Source organism: Sapajus apella, unplaced genomic scaffold (assembly GCF_009761245.1).
Source record: "Sapajus apella isolate SASKATOON/1434 unplaced genomic scaffold, GSC_monkey_1.0 scaffold7, whole genome shotgun sequence".
In the NCBI taxonomy this organism is placed as follows: Eukaryota; Metazoa; Chordata; class Mammalia; order Primates; family Cebidae; genus Sapajus; species Sapajus apella.
In genome coordinates, this window is record NW_022436947.1 from 8,867,271 (window position 1) to 8,873,645 (window position 6,375).

A 6,375-nucleotide genomic window follows, 5' to 3' on the forward strand; every position below is an offset into this window, starting at 1 on the left:
TATCTCCTATTGCCATCTGGGCAGGGTGGCTCACGCCTGTAATCCCAGTACTTTGGGAGGCTGAGGCAGGCAGGTCACTTGAGGTCAAGAGTTCAAGACCAGCCTCGCCAATATGACAAAACCTTGTCTCTACTAAAAATGCAAAGATTAGCTGGGTGTGGTGGTATGCACCTGTAATCCCAGCTATCCGGGAGACTGAGGCAGGAGAAGTGCTTCAACCTGGGAAATGGAGGTTGCTGTGAGCCAAGATTGCACTACGACACTCGAGCCTGGGCAACAGAGCAAGACTCAATCTAAAAAAAAAAAAAGAAAAAAAAATCTCCTATTGCAATAATCCTATAAATTAGGTATGTTTATTATTCCCACTTTGCAGGTAAGAAAACTGAGGCTTGGAGGAATTCAATAACGTGCTAAGGGTCATACAGTGCATAAACAGCAATGCAACCCTGTCTGCCCCAGAAGTCTGGCTCTTTACTGCATGGGCTCCTCTCTATCCAAGCCCCATCTTGATACTAGATCTTTAGGGCAACCCTTGTTATAAACTTCCAAGTTCCCCCATCCCCACAGTGTCTGGAACAGTGCATTTGTACAGGACAAGGCTTCAATAAATGTTGAGCTGAATGAAGGAATAAAAGCCCTATTAGTTTCATTGGCTTTCTCTTGTGTACTGGGTGCAGTAGCACAAAATATCTTGTCTGTGCAAAGTTACTGAGATTCTGAGCAGTGGAAAAATAACTGGAGAACCTCCTGCCTGTGGCTGATGCTAATTTTGCTCACTGGGGTCTGTCAGGCAAATTCCCCACTTCCTTTTTTACTTTCCCTGTGTTCCAAGACATCTGCCTGACTCCATGGTGTTCCCCCGCGCGGCCTGCCACCCAGGAAGTGGTAGAGGGGGAGACACAGCCGGGCTGTGTGCGCATGCACTGCTTCTGCCTCCGGAAGGTCCCAGGTGCAACCACTCAGCGGGCCCCAGGTGGGCCACTGGGGTGCAAGGCACAGAGCCCAGCCATTCTAAATAAAACTCCTAAGTCCATGTGGTTGCTGGGTTTCCAAGGTCTTCTGAGGCAAAAAAAGAAAAAAAAAAAAAAAGTTTGGAAGGAAAGTGACTGTCGGTCTGGAACTTTCAGGCCCCATTTGGTAGAGATTTGTTACTGGTACATCGGCTTTGGAGTTGGAGCTGCTCATGAATGCAGATACAAAGTGGATGGGTTGGGATCCATGCAATGTCACCAGCTCAGCCTTTGCGCCTGCCTTCTCTGAGCACCCTCTTCCTGTTGCTAGCTGATTAAAAATAACTGCACAAAAGAGGAAATCAAACTTTGAGAACTCTACACATACTCTCATGAACACTTTTTGTTTGTTTTGTGTTGTGTTTTTGAGACAGAGTCTCACTCTGTCACCCAGGCCGGAGTGCAGTGGCGTTCTTTTGGCTCACTGCAACCTCCACCTCCCAGGTTCAAGTGATTCTCCTGCCTCAGCCTCCTGAGTAGCTGGGATTACAGGTGCCTGCCACTGCAACTAGCAATGGACATTTTCTTAAGAGACAAGAGTCTTGCTTTGTCACCCAGGCTGGAGTGCAGTGGTGCAATCGTAGCTCACTGCAGCTTCAAACTCCTGGCCTCTAGCAATTCTCCTGCCTCAGCCTCCCAAAGCGCTGAGATTCCAGGTGTGAAGCACCATGCAGGGCCCTTTGCTGGACAATTTCAACCATAATTTTAAGTTGTCCACAACAGCTATTTATTTATAATTCTCCCACCTATCCCTCAGCTCTCCCCAACTGACTCTTTCTCTTGACTTTATGACACCCTACTCACCCACCAATGTTTGTGTCACCTGGGCTTAAAGTCTAAGGTTCATGGACTCCCCCCTTCACCCACCTGATCTTTCCAGCTCTCAAATATTATTCATTTGGCCCAGACAGCCTTTTAGAGCTAAGAGAACTTGGGTCAATTCTTGGTTTTATAGACAGCTTAAAGCCACATAAATAATGTCCTTAAAGTGAGGATTACTAGACACTATAAAGGTTATAGGCAGTCTCTAATAGCCTTCAGGAAGATCTCTATACATCTGCAGAGGGTGGTATAAAAGGGTCAAATTTCTTCCAGTTCTTTTTTTCATAATCTCTTGCCCTAGTCAGTAGTAAATAATGTTCACTGTGGCTTATCCAAGAGTTAATACCTTCCTTAGTGACAGACTTTGAGTTTCTCCAAGTAGCAGATGGACAAGTCTTTCAGGGAAAAGGTGACCCCCTTCCCAAACCCAGGGATAAATCCTGGTAAACTTAAGCCAATCATAGTAATTACACTTCCCTTGCCAGCGACTGGCTCAGGAGTGAGCATGTGACATGATTCTGGCCAATGAGGTGTGAAGGAAGTCTGCAGGGTGCTTCTGGAAGAGTTAAAAGGGGACACTAGTGATGCCAGGTTCTGTTTCCCCTGATGGCCTTTGACGTGTGAGTATACAAGACCGGGAGCTTTCGTGGCCACCTTGTGAACATGGAGTGGCAGGCCTGAGGACAGAAACTAAGGCATGGGGGATGGGAAAATCTATGTGTTGTTTTTGGTGTTGTTGAGCTGCTGAATTAATCAGTTAAAACTATTCTACCATAGACTTCTTACTATGACAGACAATACATTTTTTCTTTTCATTATATTGGATTGGGTTTGCTGTTATTGTGAGCTGAAACCTCCTAACTGATAACATCTGCATTCAACAAAGAGGTGCTCTCCCTTTCTTACCCCTGTTCTCTTTCCATCATTAGGGAACCAACTTCAGGCTAGCAGGGACATGGGTTTTTAGCAATGTTTTCATAATCTCTTACTGGAATCTCTCTCTCATCAAATGCCTGGTCAAGGTTAAGCTTCTAATCTCTAGTCATGGAATAGAACAATATTAAATGAAGAAAGTCCTCAGCCAGGCATATCAGAATCACATGGGAAATGGGAAAGGCTGAAAAGACATTTCTCCAAAGAAAACATACAAATGGCCAATAAGCACATGAAAAGATGCCCAACATCACTAATCATTAGGGAAATATGAATTAAAGCCTCAACGAGACACCAATTCACAACCACTAAAATGGCGATGATTTTTTTTAAAAAGAATAATAACAAGTGCTGGTGAAGACATGGGAAAGTTAGAACTCTCATACATTGCTCGTAGGAATGTGAGATGACACCACAGTCCGGCAGCTCCTTAAAGGGTTGAATATGGACTTACCATGTGACCCAGCAATTCTACCCCTAGGAAAATACCCAGGAGAAATGAAAACACAGGTTTATACAAAAACTTGTATGCAAATGTTCACAGTAGCATTATTCATAATAGCCAACAAGTGGAAACAATCCAAATCTCCATCAACTAGTGAATGAATTAACAAACTGTGGTATACCCACGTAATCCAATATTATTTAATAAAAAGGAATGCTACATGCTACAACATGGATGTGCCTTGAAAACATTACACTAAGTGAAAAGAAGCCATTCACAGAAAGACCACACATTGTATAATTCCATTTACATGAAATGCTTTGAACAGGCAAATCCCCAGAAACAGAAAGTGAATGAATGAGTGGCTGCTAGGGGTGAAGAGGAATGAGGAGTGACCGCTAAAGATTTTCTTTTTTTGTGTAAAGGAAATGTTCTAAAATTAGATTGCGGCGATTAATTGTACAACTCTGAATATACTAAAAACCATCAATTTGTGCATTTAAAAAAACTGAGAGAGATCTTGCTTTGTTGCCCAGGCTGGAGTACAATGGCATGATCATGGGTTACCATCGCCTCAACCTGCCGGGCTTAACCTATCCACCTGCCTCAGTCTCCTGAGTAGTTGGGACTGCAGGTACATGCCACCATGCTCAGCTAATTTTCATATTTTTTGTAGAGACGGTGTCTTACCATGTTACCCAGGTTGGGATTTGTGTACTTTAAATGGGTGAATTTTATGATTTGCAAATTATATTTCAATAAATATTTTTAATGCAATTAAGCCATTTTTGCTTTCTGAATTTATAAGAATTGGAAACTCTATTAACTTGTTAAAAAGTAATAGTATAGGCCCAAACAATTGCTATATAGTATAATAATAAATGTTACTTCTATGTATGTAACAAACACCCCACATATCACCTGGGGAGTTTCCCTGGCATTACCTGAGACCTGGAGTGAGGCCTGGGAGTGAACAGCACAAGTTCACCAAGTTCATGCTCAAGTTCGCTAACCAAGAAACCAGAGGAAAGTTCTTGGCTTCAGAATAGTGGCTCTCGACCAGTAAAGGTATTTATTTGCAGGAAGAATGCCGAGTGTTACCTAAAACTGTAACACAATGGTCCAAGAATCTGTGGTTACAGCAGAGTCTGAGAGTCAGACCTTTTATGTTTTTATTTACTTATACATAATAATTATTGATACATAATTGTACAGATTTATCGAGCACCTCTGATGTTTGAATAGGACTTATTTTGAGTCTGGATCTGGTGGCTTACGTCTATAATCCCAGAAGTTTGGGAGGCCAAGGCGAACAGATCACCTGAAGTCATGAGTTTGAAACCAGCCTGGCCAACATGGTGCAACTCCATCTCTACTAAAAATACAAAAACATCAGCTGGGCATGGTGGTGGGTGCCTGTAATCCAAGCCACTTGGGAGGCTGAGGCAAGAGAATCGCTTGAACCTAGGAGGCGGAGGTTGCAGTGAGCTGAGGTTGCGCCGCTGCACTCCAGCCTGGGCTATAAGAGCAAAACTCCGAAAAAAAACCTTATTTTTATTCCTTGCTCTGTTAACCTGAAAGCTGTGTAAACTGTGGAAAGTTACTTAAACCTCTTAGAGCCTGTTTCATAATCTGTAAAATGGGGATAAGAAGATCACCCCAAGGGGCTGATGTAATAAAACTTAAAAATTTGAAGTGCTTTGTAACGCATCTGGCACCTAGGAAGCTTTTATCCAAGTGGCATGAAGGAGTCAACATTATAAAGTCTGTCCTGATATTAACTTAAGTCTTAGGGAAACACTGTATGAGAAGTATGTTAGCCCAGGGCACACACAAATGCCTTTATTGAACTCCTTAGAATATAAGCCCCGTGAGAGCAAGGCTCTGCTTCGGGCTCTGTGTAGTGTCATCAGTGTCTGGAGGTTAGTTGGTTCTTAAATATTTGTTGTGTGCATGAGAGACATAGGGTGATTGCAGCAGTTGCAAGTGAATGTTCTGAGTCTGCTGTAATATGAGTAACCCCGTCTGCCATCTGCCTCCCTCTGTGGACCCCTGGTGTATTGGTCTGTTGGGGATGCCGTTACAAAGTACCATGCACTGAGTGGCTGAAACAACAGATATTTCATACTCCCGGTTCTGGAGGCTGGAACTGCAGCTGATTTGGTTCCTGGTGAGGGCTCCTTTCTGGGCTTGCAGATGCCTAGTTTTCCCCAACGTCCTCAACTGCAGAGAGGCAGCTCCTTCTCTTCCTCTTCTTAGGAAACCAATAAGCCGTCATGAGGCTACCACTCTAATGATCTTATGTAACCCTAATTACCCCTCAAAGGCCCCATCTCTAAATACCATCCCATTGTGGGGTCAGGACTTCAACATGTGCATATGGAGAGGACACAGCTCTGTCCATAGCCCCTGGCATCCCTCCTCCCACGGCAGCTCACCGGCCAATGTCTGTGCTGCTTCCAGCCTCCCCACCGCACCTGACCAGCCTTTCTGCTCCTGCTCGCTCCTCCTCTCGCACTGGGAGTGTCCAGCCCTGCTCAGCCTTTCTCTGTATTATGGGACCTGTTGATGCCAGCCATCTGTGCCATGCCCTACTCACTGACCTGGGATCATTCTAACCTGCAGATCCAACCTGCCATAGGCGCTATGAGTAGAGCCTCAAATCAGTCCTTACGCATCTTCGTTCCCAGTTCTATAAATGCCAGCCGGGAAAATGCCAGCAGACGTAGAAATGGCTTTGAAAAAGAAGACTTTTGCTCCCATCATGGCAGGACCAAGATCTCTGCTAGAACAGTTGGCATGTCGGGCTTTGTTGGCTGGCAGAACGCTCCAAATTGTGTGGCCTTTCTCATGGTACAGCCCCGTCCTATTTGCAGGAGATATCAATCTGATATCAGTTTGCCACAATCTAATGTCCACCCTCGCGCCTCCTAGACCTGAAGAAACTGGCCTCAGCTCCTCCCTCTGCCAGCGGCATTCATGAACATGCATGGATTTCCAACCCACCGCGTGTGGCTGGCTCTTGCCTGAGCTTCTAACCTCTCCCTCCACAGCTTGTTTGCATTCTCTCTTGGAGCTGGTGTTTCTGGCACCTCCCAAATTAGTATCATCTGTGAATTTCATTGCTTGCAGTTTACCCCGCTTCTCCCTGCTCATTAGCAGGGC